At 36.9% G+C, this 20,618-nt stretch overlaps 1 protein-coding gene across 2 annotated transcripts in view; it reads right to left on the bottom strand.

Moving 5' to 3' along the window:
• Positions 1-20,618, bottom strand: part of NOX4 (NADPH oxidase 4) — a 246,095-nt gene that overhangs the window by 204,119 nt on the left and 21,358 nt on the right. The gene's annotated exons all lie outside the window — the stretch shown is intronic.

Raw genomic sequence — 20,618 nt, 5'->3', positions numbered from 1 at the left:
ATGCACTATTATGGGCCTCATTTCACAGTTGAGGAAACTGGGGCAGATAGGTTAAGTGACTTGCCCAGGGTCACACAGCTAGCATGTGTCTGAGTCTGGATTTTAACTTCAGAATTCCTGACTCCAGGACCAGTACTCTATCAATTAATTGTGCTTTTCAGAAAACCAAGGGTAGATGAAAATAAAGTTAGAATTTCTTTCTCATTTTACAGACCCCCTAAAATGTATCCATGGACTCCAAGCTATGAATTCTTGTATTTTCTACTCTCTTGTTTTCTGTGACACCAAATTCTCATCATTTTTCTCCTGCTCTTTGATCACCCCCCTTTTTGTGAGGGTTACTCATCTTCCACCCACCCTTTACAATTCTGTCTTCGGTCCTGTTTCATGTTTTCTCTCCACCTCCATAACTTCTTCAATTACCACCTCTACGCAGATGATTTTCAAGCCTTTTCAAATCCCTCTTTGTAGAGCTCCAGTCCTAGATCTCCGTCTGCTTGACATTCTCACCTGGAGATCTCTTCAGAGCCTAAAACTCAACATTGCTCATACTGAACTCATCAGCTCTCTCCAAAACCTACTCCCTCCCCTAACTACACTATTTCTGTTGATAGTGCTATCATTCTCCCAGTAATCCAGGGAATAAAATGGCTTATCTTTTATTTTTGTCCCTCTATCCATATCCCCAAATTTAATCAACTACCAAATCCTATTAGTTCCAATTATCCTGTCCAGTCTACTCTCACTGCAGCCATCCTAGTCCAGGCTTCAATCACATCTGACCTGGACAATTCAATACAACAAACATCAAGAGTCTAATTTGTTAAGAGCATTGTGCTAGGACTGACTGGAAATGCAAATTGTGGATAAGATATGATGCCTGTCTTGGTGAAGCTTAAAATAGATTTATTCCATAGATTTATGTAATATAATTACAAATTTATGGAATATGATTACGATCCTAGGGAATTGCAAGATAATAAGACATGAATAAAAGATATCATAACACCCAACACGTAGTAGAATGCTATGTGAGATCCAAAGGGTAAGGGCATTACTTCATAGAGGAGGTGGCATTCAAGTTGGGCTTTAAAGGGTGAACAGGAATTCCATGATTTTTTTTATCCCACTCCTGTCTCTGTTTCAAAACTTTTCTTTTCTCCTCAAGCCAACTATGCCACTCACTCCTTCATTCACTTTCACCATAAGATCTTGACTCATATTTCACTGGAAAAAAAATGAAGACATCAAACATAAACTTCCCCTTGTTCCCAGCTCTAAACTTCAAGGAACCTCCACATCACCCCCTTTCTCTTTCTTTGTTTCAGTCTTAACAGGAAAAAAAATGGTTCATCTTTACAAATGTCAACCTTTCTACTTTGGTGGTCAGTACCTCTTCCAGTAGCTTTTGAAGATGAATGTCCCTTCTCTCTACCTAATTTTTATTCTTTCCTTATCCAGTGAATCCTCCCTTATTGCCTAAAGATATGCTCAAAGAGAATTTGAAACTTAATTATAAAAAAAGAATGTTAAAAATTGTTTTTACATGTACTTGGAAAAAATATTAAAATCTGTTCAGATATCCCTAGTTCATAAAAAAAATCTTCACTTGATCCTACCATCCTTTCAATCAATAGTTTTATCTCTGTCTTACCCTTCCATAGCCAGACTTTATATTTATTTATTCTTAGCTATCTACAATAAACTATATACAAGCTTTGCATCAGTTTTCTCACATTTCAGTAATTTCTCAACTCCTTTTAGTCTAACTTCTGGCCTCATTATTCAATTGAAAATTCTGTCTCCATGATTACTAATAATCTCTTAGCTGAAAAGTCTGATTCCTTCTTCTCATTTCTCAAACTTGTTGACCTCCCTAGAGAATGTGAACCTGTATCACTTCTTCTTCCTATATATTCTCTCTGTTGTTTCTCCCCCCACCCCAATCTGGAGGATTGATCTCTTGGTTCTCCTCATAACTTTCTGTCCATTTGTTCCCAGATTCCTTTGCTAGATCATCACCTATGTCCTACCCACCTCGGTATAGTTATACTTCACAATGTAAGCCTGAGTCCTCTTCTTTTCACTCTCTACCCACTTTCTCATCAGTTTCCGGAGATTCAGCTATGATTTTTTGTATATATATAACAATATGTCAATCTCTAGCATCCCTCTTGAACTCCAAGCATGTTTCAACAAACGTCTCTGGAATATTTCCAACGAGATGTACTACAACTATTTCAAACTCAATATGCTGGAATAAAACTGATTCTTTCCCCTAAAAGCTTCCGAATATGTTTGTTAATTTTTATTGACTGACTAAAACCATCGTAAGATTTTCCCTTAAAAACCCTCAGCAGTATAGAAGTAATAAAACCAGATAGTGAGTTTCACCCGGGAATAAGGATTTTATGCCTAACTTTTACCCAAGAATAAGGTCAGGAATAACATAAGGTCAGGAGGTATGGAATTCTATGACAACTAGTTAACATTTAATGGAACAACTTTGGGATCAAGAATGAGCATAGAAATAACTGAAGCCATGGCAGGGCAAATGCAATAAAAGAATAAAAGTGAGTAATTAGACCAGATGTAAAGAGGGTAAACAAAAAGTTCAACATGGCTGAAAGAGATCGAAGAGACAGAAGAACAGGTTGTGGACAGATAGCAGATTTTGAGCATACGATCTTAGACGTATTTTGATATCTTTGAGCTAGTGAAATCTAAGATGTGACTGTGTTAGTGTTTGGCTAAAATTAGACCAATGGTGCTAAGGAGGTTAAAGGATTGCACTGGTAGAATAATATAAGGTTTGCCAATATAGGTGATCAAGTCCTCTTGGATAATGGCAACAGATAGGATGGAGAAGAAAGTGAATCTAGAACTAAATTTCTCCTTTACATTGATTATAGTCTTCTTTGAATCATAGTAATTTGTGTACTCTTCTTTTTCTCCCCTCCTACCCTGAATGCAGTGTAAAATGTTATGTAAGGGCAGTCTGTGTTATTTCATTTTTGTATCCCTAAGGCCTAGTATATGAGTTGTACATTATTATCCCTAGTGGTTAATACATTAGTTGAATGTAGTAAATGCCTAACATATGTTCACTTAAATGTTTTAAGCACTTTATATAGAATATCACATTGATCTCTATACATCTTTTTAGGTAATGCAAAAATAATTATCTTTATTTTGTAGGTAACAAAAATGAGGCTTAGGGCAAGTAGGTGGTGCAGTGAGTAGAGCACCGGCCCTGGAGTCAGGAAGACCTGAGTTCAAATCTGACCCCAGACACTTGATACACTTACTAGCTGTGTGACCTTGGGCAAGTCACTTAAACCCAATTGCCCTGCCTTCCCCCCTCCAAAAAAAAGAGAAAAATGAGGCTTAAAGAAGTTAAGAACCTCACCTAAGGCCACAGAGATAAGAAATAACAGACAGAATTTTGAACACTGGTCTTTTGATTACAAACCCAATATGCCATAAATGCCTGCAAAAGAAAAATATGAGACATTCAGCCAATACCTACATGGTACACACATACACACACACAAATACAAACACACACATACACACTACATACATCTATCTAGTCATATGATAGGTTCTTTGACTGAATGAAGAAGAGATATATCTTGGGCATAACAGCCTTTATCATCTCGCATACCAAAGCATCCCATTCCCATCAACTGGAACAATTCAAAAGCCCATCTACTTCCCTGGAGCTTGATCCACATATACTCTTAAAGGTTAGCAAGAATAATCAGACATGCTGTCCATGCAGGAAGCCTAAAGATTATTAACTAGACACCTGGGCTTGACATTCAGCATTTACTAGGCTGCTTTGCAATATCTTTCTGAAGTCTTCCCCACCAGACCTGTGTGATCTGTTCCAGGCCAGGAACTGGGCCTATATAAATCTTTGTATTTCTAGTGCTTCACTGGGAGTTCTGAACTCAGAAGGAAGGTTTTTGTTGTGTTTCTCCTTCATTCTCAAAGAGGACCATGACATCAGGGAGGTAATAACATGACTTGCAGTTGACTTTGATTTTGAGCGAGGGAGGGCTGTGCAAGGTCACCAGCCTCACTTTCTCCTCCAAAGCCATCTGGGTCAAGTGACCAGATATTCATCAGGACCACTGGAGATGGCCCAGGATGCATTGGAACACCCTGGCCCTTTTAGGCTAAGGTGTTTTTAGGTGCTCACTTTAAGATAATGCCCATTCAGTGAATGGGCTTCTTTAAGGAGTCAAAGAATAGCTCCTTTAATAAAAAAAAAATCAAACTGGGAAGGGAAGACCCTCAGCGTTACTGAACAAAAGAGAAACAGTTACTATTTACATTCACTATGAGCCAGGAGGGCCCAAAAAATAACCATTAAGTGGTGCTTGGGCAGAGACCTATTGTTGTCCTATCTATGAGCTCCAGAGTGAAATGGGTTTAAGGTTTGGTCTTCTGAGAAAGAAATCTAGCCAGTAAACTCCAAGTTAATGAGGCAGCTCTCATCTATCAAAATTTACCTTCCTTTGGAGAAGGGGGAGATGGAAAGAGAGATGAAGGCAGAGAGGGAAACAGAGAAGGACAGGGTGATAGAGAGGGAGAGGGAGAAGGAAGGTAATAAATAGTGAATGATGATGAGGGAAGTTGTCATGATCTCCCTTTTTTTGGCAAGTTTCTATAGCACAGAGAACAGAGCCATAAGCCAAGTCAACTTGATGAATTAGAAATCTGTCAAAGATTAATGTGTGTGTATGTTTTATATATATGAGTGTATGTATATATACACATATACATGTATACTTATACATACATGTATACGTGGAGGGAGACAGACAGAGAGCTACTACAAGGCGGTGCAGTGAAGACAGCACTGAGCCTTGAGTCAGAAAGACTTGAGTTCAAATCCACACTTACTAGCTGTATGACCCAGGGCAAGTCACTTAACCCTGTTTGCCTCAGTTTCCTCATCTGTAAAATGAGCTGGAGAAGGAAATGGCAAACCACTCCAGCATCTTCGCCAAGAAAACCCCAAATGGGGTCACAAAGAGATGGACATGACTGAAACAACTAACAACAATATATGGGAGTATATGTATATAGGAATATATGTATGATAGTAATAGCTCACAGTTTCAAAGTGACATGGATTTAAATTGGAAGGGATTCAGAGATCATCTGGTCAGTTCCTTCCCCCCCCCATTTTACAGATAAAGAAACTGAGGCCCCAGAGGTTAAGCGATTGCATAAGATCATAAAGGTAATTAGTGGCAGACCTGTGACATGAAACTAGTCCTTCTGGCTCTCACTTTCCTCATGACTGTCTCGTGAGATATTCAGATGTATTATTACCCACACAGATGAGAAAACTCAGAAAGACCTCGGAGGTGTTAAGTGACTTCAGAGGCCACAAAGATGAAAAGTAACAGACTGAGAATTTGTACAATGGATAGACCCCAGCCTTCAAGTCAGGAGACATGCTAGAATCCCAGCTCTAGCAGTGACTAGCTTTGTGATCTCTCTAGACCTCGGTTTCCTCACCTATATAATGGAGATAATAAAAGCTTCATCACTGACTTCACAGGACTGTTCTACGCAAGGTATTTTGCAAACCATAAATGTGAAACATCGTCATTATCATGTTTGTTCACCATCATCAAACAATTAGTAAGTGGAAAGGCCAAGGTTCAAGAATTCCAACTCAGGCTCCAAGTTTAGTGTTGTGTGCTCTGATCAGATCACCTACTGTTTCCCATTATCTGTGACACTTCTATTTTTCATTGGCAAATAATTGAGAGCTTATCATAAGAAGCCCTTTTCTAGAAGCAAGCCAAAAGGCAGATCAGATCTGCATAGGAAAAAGAAGTAATTCTCAAAACACCCTATAATCAGTTCAAAAAAATTAAGTTTAATTCAAATGAAAAACAGCTGTATCACCCAAAAGTCATTTCCATGAAGATCATGCAACCATATTGCCATAAGAAGAATAACAGAAAAAAGGCAGGGCAGGGGGCTTCTCCCAAGGTGTTTAATGAAATTATGTTATCTTTTTGATATAGGAGACATACAACAATATCTACCATAAAGTCATAACAAATTAAGACATAACAAATTGCTAGCTATGTGAAGTGTGAAAGGGAGAAGAGGAGGAGAATGACAAAATAAAGAAATATTCAATTGAATTATCACTTGAAAAAAATTCTAATAGTACATTTTAAAGTTGCACAGAGAGAAACAAAACATCCTTTCACTGGCATTCATTGAAAATGAAAGTATTGAAATTCTAAAGTTTACTGATGATGGCAAGGGAAATATAACATCCAAATACTGGTCTCAATCTCCCAAAGTCATCAGGGACCATAGGAAAACATGTGACGATCACCATAAGGCCAAAAGCAGCTAGAAATGAAGCACCATGGTACTATGGGAGCTACCTCTCAGCTTAAAAAAGTATGACTTATTTGGCTAGGAAAAATTGGGGCTTTAGTTCCTATATAGGCCACATAGGTTTACTCTGTTACATGACCATAAATTGCCCCACTAACTAACCTGGGTCAGTCTACCTCAACTTAAAATACAAGTATAGTTCTTTGTTGTATATTACATAGAATATTTCTGGGCACAGTTTCTATTCACCAAGTACAATTATGGTTGGGAAGGTCAAAATTCCTCTAAGTATTTCCCATGGACCTAGTTCACTACAGCAAATGAAGAATTGAGACCACAAAAGTTGACTGCCCCCATCCATTTAACAGTATCCAACTTCCCATTCATTCTCTGTATACTCTTCCATACAACCACAGTGTCTTATTGCTCATACTACCCCTGTCCCTAGCCCTGTGTTCCCCTGCAACTCACCTCCATCTCATGCCCATCCCCCCCAGTTCACTTATTGTTCTATATTTTTGAGTTGTAAGGCAATGTACTAGGCTATGGGAACTCAAAGACATTTTTTTAAATCTTTGCATTAAAAGAGCTAATACGCTTTAAGGGGTATATGTGTAAACAGATAAATAATTTTTTTTTAATTTGAAAAGAGAAAGATCTCTAACAACTAGAGGGATCAACATAATTATAGGAGGTAGCACCTGAGTTGATGTTTCCTTAAAGTGAACTATAAAGTTTAAAGTGTTTAAAGGAGAGTCAAGGAAGGAGGGCATTCCAGAGATGTAGCCCAGCTTGTGCAAAGAAATGGAGGGGAGAGATGGAATGCCAATTACTGGAAACAGAAGTATGCCAATTTGGCTGAAACATTGAGGTTTTGAAGAGAAACAATGTAAAATAAATCTGAAAAGGTAGGCTTCAGCCATATCGTAGAGGAATTTAAATACCAACCTGAGGAGCTAGCATTGGGAAGCAAGATTCTTGAACAGTGAAGCACATGATCAGACCTGTTCTTTAGATTATACTGTTAGGTATGTGGAAGATGGAGAGAGGAAGAGAAAAATAGGATCTACAGACACTAGCTGGCAAGAGGTTCCAAAGAGGGTATATTCTAGGTCAGCATAAGAAAATGTGCTCCACTAACCTGACCTAGTAATTGAGAAAATGTTATTATTTACAAAAGACTATTTAGCAGAATAAGCAAAAGTAATGAAGGCCTATCAGGATCACTTCAGCAAGCAGAGCATCTCAATTACTAGGCGAAAAGGACTTTATCAACAGCTTTAAAAGGAATTCCTGAGAGTTAAGATTTTGTTCATCTAGTAATCACAGGCAAAGGTTTTTAATGTCAATTTTTATATTCAAAGAACCTCAAACAATTGAAAATGTATCCCAAAGACACTTAGTAAAAGAATTTTTGATCAGGTCTGGATAAAATCATGAGAAACAAGGAAAATGGAATGAGAAGAGCAGCCATCATTATCTGGAGGGCTTTTTCTACTCTCGAGCAAATAAAAAGTATTCCACTGCACCTCCAGCATGGTTTTCCCCTTATTTATGTTCCTTCCTGTTCTAGTTTCATTTCTCCCTCATTTGGAAATGAAATGGGGAAAATTTTTCAAAACAAAAATGATTATAGTAGAAATTTGCCATTCCATATATAATGCTCTTTGTTCTTTTGTATATTGAAATGTATGTGTGTTTGTTGCTGATTGTTAAGTTCATAAAAGCAAACAAAGAAGAATGGGGGAAGAGAGGGAAAAATTTATAATGGAGAGATGGGAACCATAATGCCTTCATGACACACAGTAAGTCTGTCAACTTTTCTGAGCCTCGGTTCTGATAACTGTAAAATGAGTCAGCTAGGTGGTACTAAAATGCTAGGCCTGGAATCAGAAAGTCATGAGTTCAAATCTAGTCTCACCACTTATCAGCTAGCTGTATGATGCTGGGCAAGCCATTCAATTTCTGTCTGCTTCAGTTTCCTCAAATGTATCATGGAGAAAATAGCACTTTTTTCATAAATTAGGTAATCAGATTTTAAAAATTAGGTAATATTTGTAAAGCACTCTGAAACCTTTAATGTTACCTATTATTGTTATTATTAATATTCTATTGCTGTTAAAGGGATGATAATAGCATTGTCTTCTTGGGTTATTGTGAGAATCAAAAGAGATAATGCATGTAAAGATTTGTGTGTCATTCTCCCCACCCCCATGACCAGCACAGTATCTAATATATGGGACTTGTCTGTTTTAAACATTGTTTTGGGGTTGGGTTATTTTTTTTTATTTTGGTTTTGTTTGTTTGGGGGGGGTGTTATGAGGCATTCAAGGTAACTTGCCCAGGGTCACACACCTAGTAAGTGTCAAGTGTCTGAGATGGGATTTGAAACCAGGTCCTCCTGACTCAGGGACTGGTGCTCTATACACTTTGCCACCTAGCTGCCCCTGCTTTAAACTTAGTTGGGCAAAAATATTGCATCATTCCCAAGGGATTTTTGAAGAGGCATTCTTGCAGTGGTGTTGTAGTCAGCAGTATGAAAGACTTAGCTTGACCTCAGATAAGTATGTTAGTGGAAACCAGAAAACAGGAATAGAGCAAAGCATATAGTTGGGATTTTTTCTATATAGTCAAGGCTTATTAAATGCTCATTGACCACTGAGGTCCTTATATAAACTGAGCATCGTGCTGATTACCACAACAAATAATAACTAATATTTATGTAGCATTTAAGTTTTGTTTTTCATATAAATTACTTCATTTGAGCTTTAGAACAACTGTGTGAGGTAGGTGTTATTATTCCTTTTCACATCTGGGGAAAGTGCAGCACATAAAGGTCATTGTACTGCTAGTAAGTATCCAAGACAAGATTCCAAATCAGGTCTTCCTGACCTTAAGCCCCTGGCTCTTTACACAGTGCCAACTACCAGTTTTCACCATGAGAAGAACTTTTCAAAGATGATCATCCTTTGGGACTGATATAACACTTTCTCAACTAATTTTAAACCAAACACGTTTAGTACACCATCTGTGAGTATCTTGGTCTATTCAACACATGTTTTCAATAAAAAGAGCATCCTTCAAACATGAATAGTAGAGGCAATATCATGTCTGCATGCTCGTTATGAAGTCAGCATGAAGTGACACTATTTTAAGAAATATGAACTGTTTGCGGAAGTCAGATGTTTTTCTTGAAATAAAAGTGGTAGGGCTTAAGGGAACTCTAAATTACTACTGGCAGAACATCATCTCTGTAAATAGTGTTTACTATCCTCATATGAAATATTGTTACTGAACAGGGAAAGGGCAGATGTGAAAAGGAAGACATTTCTTAGGAAGGCAATAATTTCTATGACTGGTGAATAAAATAGTTAATATTTTTAATCAAATTAGGCAGTCCCAGAGATGAAAGTCTAATAAACATCCTAAATAGATGGGGGAAAATATGATTGTACTACATACATGAAAGCATCATTTCCCCTTCTCACTTAGAAATCATTTCTTTTTTTTTTTTTTTTGATGGAATGGAGATTTTTGTATCTTCAGGAAACACATCCAGGAGTTATCTTTTTTGATCTGGCATCCCCTAGTGGAGAATTTTCTATATGGTTTTTATGAGAAATTTTAGTTCATAGATTTTATATGATTTAGTTATGTCTTGAAAGATTTTAAATAAGCTAAAAACTATCATGAAAACTCTAGGGCATAAAGTTTGAAAATAACATCTATATTTCCCTTTAAGGGAAGGAAAAGATGACAGCTCTGCTGTATTCCGCATGATCAGACCACACTTTTGACACTATATTGTAGGAAGCACATATATAAACTAGAAATATCAAGACGAAGCAACTAGAAGTGATGTCATGAGGATTATTTGAAAGAACTGGGAATATGTATCTTAAAAAAGAGAAAATTTCATAAGGGCATAAAAACTGTCTTCAAGTATTTGAAAACTATCATGTGGAAATAGGATTGTTCTACTTAGCCCTAGGTGGCAGAATCAGGAGCACTTGGTAAGGGAAAAAAATGGGTGAAAGAAAAATTAACTATAGTGAGAGCTATCCCCAAAACAAAATGGACAGTCTTAGAAAGCAATGGGTTCTTTGCCAAGAGTAATTGTCTTAAAGCATTGGTTGGATGAACATTTGTAGGAGACATTGCAAAGAAGATTTTTACTTAAATTAGCAGAAGAATAATAGAAGATTCAAACACTGGCTGGAATAGATGGTCTCTGGGGTACCTCCAACACAGAACCTACAATTCTACTAATTGTTTCAGAAAATACTAATGGGGTAGTAGAAGTACAAATATCTACAACCATTCTAGAAAACAATTTGGAATTAGGCAAATAAGTGAATAAAATATCTATATTCTTTGACCGAGAGATTCTACTGCCATACATATAGTCCCAGAAGATCAATAAAGTGAAGTAAGCAAAGCCAGGAAAATGAAATCTACAATGACAATACAGTAAATGGAAAGAACAACACTAAAACAATCAAAACTGGATAATACAAAATGAGAAAAAAAATAATCTTGGATGAGAAAAATGTTAAGAAACTTCCAATCCTTATCTTTTATAGAAGAATGGGGATATCAACAGGTTTACAACACTGCACATAATATCAGATTTTCTCAATGTGTAGATTGACTTTACTGAATTTTTTTCTCATCCTTTTTTAAAAAAATTAGATTCTTTGTTCCAAGAGATGGTTCTCTAGGAAAGGGGAAGGGTATGGGGAAATACAGACAATGTAAAAACAAAATATATCAATAAATTCTGTTTCAAAAGAGAAAACAAATAAAGTCTTTTTCCAATTCCCTAGTCCCTTAAAACTCTGAAAGATGTAGCTGCATTAATTTCTCACAAGCATCCATTCCCTTGTCTACTCATTTCTGTAGTTTAGGGGAAGGGTTTTTCTTCATCAGGGTAGGGGAACAGTGGGAAATAGGAGAGTTCAACCTCACTGATCTGGAATAAGAGAAGAACAATCAGAATATCAGGATGGTAGGAATGAAATATTAAAAGACTCACAAAGTCCTTCAATGCTTTGAGTAAATTCTTTAGTGAAGAATTTAAGGAAGTACAAGGAAAAGAATCATTTGCACAGTAAACACTAGGTACAAACTTAGACCAATGGAAAAAAGTACCCACACCAATGAGATCATGGATCCCTTAAATGTATCAAAGTATAAACTGAAATAGAGAAAGAAGCACGGAGCAGGAGGGGGAAAAAGCCCTATCTAAAATCATAGGAAGCATAAACTTTCAAGTGTTATTTTTTTTGCAGGGACACAATACTATAATTCTCAAATACAATATTAAAGAGGGTATAGAGAAGAGAGAGTCAGCCTGGAAGTCGAAAACTTCTTTTGTTCAAATCCCACCTTTGAAGCACATTGGCTTTGTGGCCCTGGGCAAGTCATCTAACCTCTCCTGCCCTTGGGGGAGGGGAGAGATAGGGAGAAAATTTGTAACTCAAAATCTTGTGGAAATGAATGTTGAAAACTAAAAATAAATAATCAAAAAAATTACATAACAGGCAGTAGACTTTCCACATCTTTTAAAGACTAGTATTAAAGTTTCTCCTCTTGAACAATTCTCTTCTATTTGAGTTCAAAATCTCAAGGATTATATAATATTGGCAATGTAGGTTCAAATACATGACAGTACCTGAAAAGTCCACTCTTAGATGCATGCTAGGCAACTACCTATTTGCCTCCTTGTTTGTCACTCATACCTTGTATTTCAAATGTAATTATTTAGAGTCATACAGTTGTAATATCTGAGTCACTGTACATGATTAAATTGCTTGCCATGAACAATGGAGTCTTAGTGGCTTTAAATACTATTGTGATTCAAATTTGGGTTAGTTAACACTAGATGGCAGTGTTGCTTGTTATCTATCAAATATTCTAAGTCTTTAAAAAGCAATATTTGAGATTTTTATATAAAAATCAGCTTTTAGAGGGAAATACCCTTTTATTCATTAGCAGAATAAATATGAATTAAACATTACTTAGGGGAAGATACAGCATTGGGCAAGATATAAAAATTAACATTTGTCAAATGACTTCTAACTTCCCGACTGGATTTTTGTTAAGGAACAAATGGAATAATATTTGTGATGATAATTTGTAAGTGTGTTACATAACACATTTTCTAAGTCCACCTAGGCACACCCATGCCTTTCCTCAATTCACTTTCAATTAACTGGAATATACTTTCCAATCACAATAGAAAGAAGCTAGTTCAAGCGACTATTCCATTCGGGAAATCACTTTCATCAGCAATCTTGGCAAGTGTTAATTCAGGTATGACTGAATATTTCCATGACAATGATATAAAAATAACCCAAGGGTGAACTGGATAGATGCCACTGTTAGGCATTTCTGCCAAAAAATCTCTTCCTAATATTGAGCAGAAATCTTCTTGCCTGTAATGTTACTCCATTGGTATTAACTCTCCTGACTACAGACATAAAATGGCTCTGTCTGCTACATGGCTTCAAAACTTCTAGGACTGGAATTTAGGGCACTGTGGGTGACATATTTGGAATAAGTAAAGGGGGTTACAAAGTCTACCCGAAGTCCTCTGTTTTAAGACCACGCCATATCCAGGTTATACTCCTTTTTATTTTCTCTTTCAGTTATCTAGATGTGTTTTGACCACCAAAGACGAGAGTCAGTCGTTGCTTCCCTTGCTCTAGACATTATAACTTTTCTGTAGCCAAGGTTGCATTACCTTTTTGGCAGCCATATAAACTACTGACTCAGCTTGAACTTACAGTCAACTAAAACATCCAGGTGCTTGTCATGTGAATTTCTTGTAGAATTATTCCAGTTCTTGTGCAATTGACTGAACTTAAGTGATTGACTTCATTTAATATCTCTGTTAAATTAAACTAAGCCAAGTATGCACAGAGGAGGTCCAGTACTAGTCATAACACATTTTCAAGGATATTGAGAAATTTATTCTCAAGAAATGTGAAAGAAGAGAATACCCTTATTAATATAAAAAATTCCAGGCCTAGTTATTAAAAACCAGATGACTAAAAATTATCAATAGTTACTGTTTCATATTTCAATGCTTTTTTCTTCATCTCTACAAAATGTCACAAGAATGAGAAAGCATGGTGCAATGAATAAAAAACAGGCCTGGGAGTCAAGAATGTCTGGGTTCCTTGGACACATATGGACTGTGTGGCCTGAGGCACATCACAGAACCTCTTAGAGTCCCAGGCAATCCTCTAAAACTAATAAGGGCAGAATAGTTGAAGATCTGTATTGGTAGGGAGAGTTCCTCATGGTTAGCTCCATAAATCAGTGAAAATGGCGTATGGGACCTGGACCCCCCAAAACACAATCCAGCTCCTGAACTTTCCCACACATCCCCACCTAGATACTCAATAATCCTCTCAACTGTTCATTGTGCTCTACCACTCCTGAACTCTTCATTCTCTGTTACTTCTTACCCAATCCAGACCTTCATTGTGGGTTACCTCTGGACCACACTAGGCAATTTCCCATCCTTAATCCCATCTAGACCCCTTCTCTGCTACCTCTAGGCTACTGGCCACTGCTTGATCACATCCAGATGTTCCCACAGTCTTTCCATATAAAAGTGTCCATCTTGCCCCCATTAAATGGCTCAGATTCTTAAAATCTGGTCTTCTTGTATTGGTGTCACAAATAGCACAGATTCTTAAAATATGACCTGCTTATCTTGGTGATACAATAAACATTATTTGGACTGAAAGAAGTGGTTGAATTCTTTAGAGGCAGACCTGTGTCCTTTGCCTTTGCATTCAGGGTTCATATCTCCCCTAGACCACAACATAATCAAGGGTCCATATCAAGGTCCACCCTCCCAAAAAAACTATACATCTACCAAAGGTATCTTTGAAAAGAGTAGAGGAAAGCTTTATTTAGTTAGGTGTCTTCATACATTTTGAGGGATATCTATCCACAAGGAAAAGCAGAAAGCTGATATACAAGCCTGGGAAGGCAATGTATAAATTTCTATATAGAGTCAGCTAGTTAGTATGATTTTTCCTGGCATATTATTGACGCTCAGTTGAAGTTAGAGTTGTTTTGATCAAATCTGGGAATGAAAGAAAGCTAGAAAATATAACTAACACATGAGATTGCAGAACCAGTATCCCAACAGATCTGAAGCAGACACTATTTCATTATTTTGACTCCTGTCATGGTTTTTTTGGTTGCGGGTGGCGGAGGAGGAGAGAGACCTGTAATTCCATTGTTGTATAGAACTCTTGGTAAGGAAACTTCTACTAATGTAAATGTTCAAACCCAGGTCTCTCCTGACTTATATAAGGGTAAACCATTGAAGCAGACTAAGAAGGAGCTATCAGACATATGAGAAGACCAAGATAAAACAGTTTCACAGAAATCAAGGGGAATGAGAGTATTCAGGAGAAGGCAGTTAAAAAACAGCATCTAATACTGTGGAAAGATCAAATATTGGATTTAGCCATTAAGAGGTGACGTTTGAGAACAAAGTGAAGAGGTAGAATCAAAAACCAGATAGGAAAGTATAAGAAGTAAAGTACCAAGGAAATAAGAGACAGTATAAATATAGATAGGGCATTGGATCTGGGATTAATAAGATCTGGGTTCAAACCACACCTCAGAGAGGCACTTATTAGCCATAAAGACCACTGCCAAATTATTTAATCTCTCAGTTTCCTTAAACACAAATGAGGGAGTTGAGCCTGATGGCCTCTATTGTCTCCTCCAGCTTTAAATCTATGATCCTACGACTTGGATGTATTGAGTGCAGACTATGTTCTATGATCAGCTTGGCACCTAAGTGGCAATAGTGGACAGAGTGTCAGACTTGGAGTCAGGAAGACTCATCTTCCTGAGTTCAAATCCAGCCTCAGATACCTACTAGCTGTGTGACCCTGGGCAAGTCATTAACCCTGTTTGCCTCAGTTTCCTCATCCATAAAATGAGTTGGAAAAAATGGCAAACCACTCCAGTATCTTTGCAAAGAAAACCCCAAAAGGGGTCACAAAGAGTTAGACACGATTAAAAAAAGACTGAACAACATCACTTTCTATGATATTTGTAATAAAAGGGAAGAGAGTTACAATAAGGGTTTGAAGGGATGGGAGAGTCACAAGAAAGGTCGTTGTTGTTATTTTGGTTGTTTGGTTTTTAAATTTTTAAGGGATAAGGGAGACATAATCATTATTTTTCTTCAAAAAGGATCTTCTTCCTAACCAGAAGGCTTTTTCTAACTGTGGAAAGATTTTTTTTCCCCTTCCGAAGCAACATCTTTAGACAGAGGCCAAATGTCAGATTCATAAGTTACAGACAATTCCTATTGAAAAAAAATACTGATTCCCCTTATCCCACCCAGACTGGATACTCAAGGGCTACTCACCAACTGTTTCCACTACTGATCAGTATATGCACTTTGGCCTACCTTTTTTTTCCAACCTGGTGCAATTTACTCCTCCTTAAGCAACCTGGTGGCCTCCTCACTTTCAGGGACTTCCTAGACTGATGTCAAAATTAGCATGAATGCCAAAATAATATAACCCACTTGTAACCAGAATGGCCTTTGTTTTCTTTGAATGACTCAGCTTACCTCATTGAGCCTCTGGACACTGTGGCTTGCTCTTCCGGGGCAGGAGGCCCGGGGAGCATGCCGGGAAGCAGACAGCTTCCTGTGTGATGAGTCATGGGGCTGGCTGAGGGGAGGTGTTAATGTCTATGCTAGGGGGAGGGGCCAACTCAGGAACCAATCGGCCCTGGTCATTCGGGCGGAGCTTGATGATGTCAAAAACCCTATAAGAGGGGAGAGGACAGTTTGAAGAGCTCTCTCTTTCCTTTTCCGGTTTGAGCCAGCGACAGTTACAACGACAGTTACAGAGGCAGTTACGACAGTTACGTCAGTTACAGCCACAGCGACAGACACAGCTGAAGCAGGAGCTGCCAGTAGCAGAGCTAACCTACGGGAGAAAGCTGAACAAAGACTTCAGGCCATTACAGCGACAGTTACAGCGACAGTTGGAGCCAGAGGCAGTTACAGAGGCAGTTACGACAGTTACGTCAGTTTCAGCCACAGACACAGCTGAGGCAGGAGCTGCCAGTAGCAGAGCTGATCTACGGGAGGAAGCTGAACAAAGACTTCAGGCCAGTGGGTAATCTTATTACCATAAAAGGGGGAAACATGATTTTGCTTTACGCAATCATGCTTCTCTGTAGCCTCCTGGTTACTCTTGCAAGGCGTACTTATTGGGCCTGGAAGATTTTGATCAACATATCAAAATGGGGCTTCTGGTTCATGGGTTGGTTACTGTGGAGCCTAAATAAATGTTTTGATTCTTCTGCCTTCTACTTTGAGAGTTTCTTATATCCGGCGATTCCGAACCTTTCAGACATGTTTATGATCCTCTTTGAGATTATAAACTCTGCCCTCCTGATACACCACTGCAGCTCAAAACTCCCAGGCTCAGATTCCCCCAGTAACTAAGATTATAGAAGTGTGTCATTATAGTCCTCTAGATAATTCCACTTAACCTTAAGATCATAAAAATTGGAAGGGATCTATCATGAAAATAGTTCTGCCAAAGTCAGGATATGGATTCAAACTTTGGCTCTAACACTTAGCTGTTACTGAAACTCATTCATAAATTCTATCAGAGAGCTATTATAAAGATCAAATGAGATGATGGATATAAATTACTTTTTAATCCTGAAGTACTATATTAATGTAACATATGACTCATAACTATTCAGTCCAATTGCCTCATTTTAGGACTTCAGTTCAAGTGATTTGACTAGTATCCCACAGAAAATGGATAAATTGGACTCCTTTGCCAGTGCTAGTTTCTACTATGCCATGATATACCCAAGATTATCTTCAAAATCTATAAAACAAATCTTGTTTCAAAGTTTTGACACAGAAAACTATAATAAATATAGTCTAAGAGTATAAGGAATTCCATGAGACTATCAGCTTCATCTAAGTAAACCAAAGGGCTTGCTCGTGATGTGACACTTCAAAATATTACCTAAACATTTTGATGGGAAAAGTCATGGTTTTGAGGAACATGTTTACTTTGACAATACCATGAGCCACGGAGAAGCATAATTAATAATAACTTGAGCGACAGTTTACAAAAAATGCAAAAATAAACCACAATTTCCATCCTCTTGGTATAGATCCAAAGGCTTATGAGGGTCCATGCAAGCCTTAATACAACATAATTTATTTTGAATGGCCCTGGTTGGCTTCTGTCAACTTGATATCCTGGAAACATTTAACTGTAATACAACATTTAACTCAGTATAGTTGATTGCCCTCCTATTTATGAAAGACTTTTTTTAAGAATATCATCTCCAAAATCAGCCATTGGTTCTAAGACACTAGAAGAACCAGAAAAATATGAAAGGAACTCTAATAAGTCATCTAACCTCTTACATTGCCTCCATAACCAACCACCACTTTCCATGTTTTATAAACCCAAATCTTTTCTACTGCATCATATATCTCTTTATTTCTTGTTCTACCCTCACTGGAAATGAAGTAACCCTTCATGGATCTAAAAGTATACACCTTATCTGTCCTAACAAAGGTTTATATTTCTAGGAAGGAGAAAGCTTCCCCTACAAGAAAAACATTGTCAGGAATAACAATGACAACCTGATACCTATTAGCACTTTGTATCCTCTGTCCTTTCAGTTGAGCCTGTGGAACAAGCCCAAGGGAAAGACCTAGTTACACTCTGAGACTCCATGTATCCTTGGCCATGGTAGAGGAATACTGAAATAGATGAACAGGACTCTGTTAATATGAAAACTGCCTTTGACCCATATCTATAGGTCATCTCTTACCAAAGAAAGTGCCATCTAACAGACAATTACAAAATCCTGGTCTCAGCTAAGTGACCTTGGGCAAGTCAAGCATACTATCTCAGTCTTAGAAATATGTTCTGAATTGTTTATAGCAGCTCTCTTTGTGGTGGCAAAGAACTGGAAATTGGAGGTATGCCCAGCAATTGGGGAATGACTGAACAAGTTGTGGTATATGATTGTGATGGAATGTTACTGTGCTATAAGAAAAGATGAGCTCAATGATTTTAGAAAAACATGGAAAGACTTATACAAAATAATGAAGAGCAAAATGAGTAGAACCAAGAGAAGATTGTATATAGAAATAGCAATAAATATTGTTTTAAGAATGACTCTGAGAAAATAAATCATGTTATTGTAAATACCCAAATTAACTATAAAGGATATATGAAGAAAGATACTATCTGCATCCAGAAAAAGAACTGATAAATAGAAAAATGTATAGAATAATTTTACACACACATGCACAAAAAAAGATATTTACATGATAACTTTATTATAGATTTAATAGCAAGTTGTACCCATAACAGATCTGCAGTTTCGTGTTCAATCATCTTTTTTCTTATGTTATGGAAATGTTTGTTTTATTTCATAAATAAAAAATAAATAAATGTGAAAGAAAAAAAAATAGGGATGATAACAACTAACTTCACCCTTTCTCATCATGCAAATATATTCTGAGGATAAAATATAATGCTCATGAATTCATTTAGTAATTATTATGTATCTCCTAGATTTAAGAAAAACCCAATATAAAAAATGCTCTGGGCTCTTTGGAATAAAGCTTTTAAGAAAATTAAGATGCTTTTTTAAATTTTCTTTTTCTTTTTTAAAAAAGTCTGCCAAAGAGAGTCAAAAAACCCGAATTCTAGTCCTAGTTTTGCCACTAAATAAATATGTAACCTTGAGCAAGTTATTTACTCTTTGTGGACCTCTGATTCATTACTTGTAATTATGAGGACAGAGGGAGGGTGAATTCTGAGAAGCAATTCTAAACTATGCTCCACCCCAATCATAACTGTGACCCTTTGGCCCAGCAATAACATGACTAGGCATATACCTCAAATAAGGAAAAGAAAGAATAAAAGGAACCCTATACACAAAAATTATTTTCATAGGAGCTCTTTCTGATATAGCAAAGAACTGGAGATGCAGAGAGTGCCAATCAGTAGGGAACTAAATAAATTATGGCGTATTATTATCATGGCACATTATTGTGCCAAAATAAATGATAACAGATTTGATTCAGAGAAACCTAGGAAGTTGTGCATCAAATAAGTGAAAGGAGAAGAAATAAAAGAACACTGTACATAATGATTACACTAATGTAAAGGATAACAATTATGAAAGACTATAGGACTCTGATCAACACAATTAGCAATCCTGGCTTCAGAAGAATAACAATAAAGCATGTTTCCCAAACATGCAATTTGTCTTGCTTGACTACACTCATTTGTTATAAAGGGAGGGGAGGGTGGTTTAGATCAGAGAATGAGTTAACAGGTAGGATTAGAGATGCCAGAAAAAAGGGGGGTAATAAAACATTTAAAAGACACAAAAGGAAAACAAAAAATCATAAAGGATCACAAAAACTGGGCATTTTAGTTGCTTTCATGTTTAAAGTTAATATATACTTTATAAACTACATAATAGAAGTTAATAATTTCATATAAAAGATGCTTTTTGGTATTTACATATTGAATTACTCATGTCCAGTGACAGCCATTAGGTTCATAATAGAAAGGCAATTTTAAAAAAAACATGGGACATTAAAAGCAAATGATCATTCTGAATTCCCTCTCAGTCTTACATTCTGTAATTTTCATACTCTACATACTCTGAATTTGTAGCATATATAAAATCCCTATAGATATCCATAAATATGTACCCTAATTTCTACTCTTTTCCACTAGACAGCATTGGAACATCCTGCAATTACAAATCATTTCATTATGATATGAAGTTACATTTCTCCATTCATAGGACTAACCAGAACAGGAGGAAACAGGTCAATAAAACAGAAAATATTTCTATTTAGTCTTGGATCAAGAACTTTGGAAGATAAGTAATCTCTCAGCTATTATCAGTAAATAAATCAGCATCACTAAATAATTCTAGATTCTTTCCTCTTTCCTCTGTTAGATCAGAGCCCAGTCCAATTTTGCACATTCCTCTTAAATACACAAACCAAAAGATATGTACTAATAAGAGAAAGAATATTATTGCCTAACTTTATGCATAACAGCACGAAGTGCTGGATTTAGAGTAGAGAAGACGGGCTTGAATCATGGTTCTTTCATTCATTTGTGTCTGAGGAGATGACGTCTCAGTTCCCTTCTAGATAT

The sequence above is a fragment of the Trichosurus vulpecula genome, chromosome 2 (assembly GCF_011100635.1).
Source record: "Trichosurus vulpecula isolate mTriVul1 chromosome 2, mTriVul1.pri, whole genome shotgun sequence".
Classification (NCBI taxonomy): domain Eukaryota; kingdom Metazoa; phylum Chordata; class Mammalia; order Diprotodontia; family Phalangeridae; genus Trichosurus; species Trichosurus vulpecula.
The sequence above is the reverse complement of the archived record's forward strand: the minus strand, read 5'-3'. Positions and strand labels throughout refer to the sequence as shown.